This window comes from Aptenodytes forsteri, unplaced genomic scaffold, assembly GCF_000699145.1.
Source record: "Aptenodytes forsteri isolate BGI_AS27 unplaced genomic scaffold, ASM69914v1 Scaffold172, whole genome shotgun sequence".
Lineage (NCBI taxonomy): Eukaryota > Metazoa > Chordata > Aves > Sphenisciformes > Spheniscidae > Aptenodytes > Aptenodytes forsteri.
This window is the reverse complement of record NW_008795018.1, coordinates 1,145,914-1,147,073: the sequence shown is the minus strand read 5'-3', so window position 1 is coordinate 1,147,073 and position 1,160 is coordinate 1,145,914.

Here is a 1,160-nt window from a genome sequence, read left to right as displayed (position 1 = left end):
TGTCCTGGCTGTGCCCCCTCCCAACTTCTTGTGCACCTCCAGCCTTCTCAGTCGGTAGAGCATGGGAAGCTGAAAAGTCCTTGATTTAGTGTAAGCACTACCTAGCAACAACTAAAACATGGGTGTGTTATCAACTTTGTTCTCATCCTAAATCCAAACCACAGCACTGTACCAGCTACTAGGAAGGAAATTAACTCTATCCCTGCCGAAACCAGGACAATATTGTATAGTACTGGTGACACACATCATTGCAGAGCAGTGTCAGATTTTTAGCCCCCTTAGGTTGTTTTTTATGGTTTTAGGAGCTAATTTTAAAATAGGTTACTTTTCCATTTTTCTATCTAAAATTATCTCAATTCTGCATTGTATTCCTCAAATCTTTCTTACATCTGATGTTTCAAGTAGATTGGTTTTGATCTGCTCAGGTTTAGAGAGGAGAACAGGCACTTAAGAGTGAAGATAAAGAAATTACAATAAAAAGCTAGCATGAAGAAGCATACCCCTCTTTCTAAACAAGAAATACCAACTGGTGGCTGATTCGGGCAAGCAGTAGTCCCAGGTAACTGATGTCATTCACGTCATCGCTCACATTTGCACAGTGCTGCAGGTAGCATGTGCGTTTGCTGGAACAGGATCCAAGCTGATTGCAGAGTGAACTGTGAAAGATAACAGTACTGTGGTGGGCCAACATGCATGCGAAAGAGGAAAATATTCCAGGTTGAAGCTTCTCATGCAGGCCTCTTCAGTGTGTATTGCAACAGAGGTAGGCTTGGAAGCTAGCACAGAAAAACAAACAGACAATCAGCCTATGGCTGAGGAAACATCTGATAGGCTTAGTGGATGCAGTTGTCCTGTCTGGTCTGATTTGTCACTGTACCTGTATACTCCTGTGGAAGGTGGTTTTATGCTGGTAAGGACTGCAGGCTAGAGGAGATGGGGTGTAGACACGCTCTTCTTCCCAAAGACAGGGGGAACTTATGGTAGAGGAGTAGTCAGCTGGGGGATGGTCTCTGCGTTTGATATCTGCAAACATCGTGGCGGTGTTCAGTGAAGGTGTAGATGTGCAGATCTTGGCAGGGTGAGCTGTGGTCCTGCCCCCTTTTGCTAATTCAGCAAGACACCCTTAATTTAACTAAGGCAGTCATCTCCTGGCATAGCAA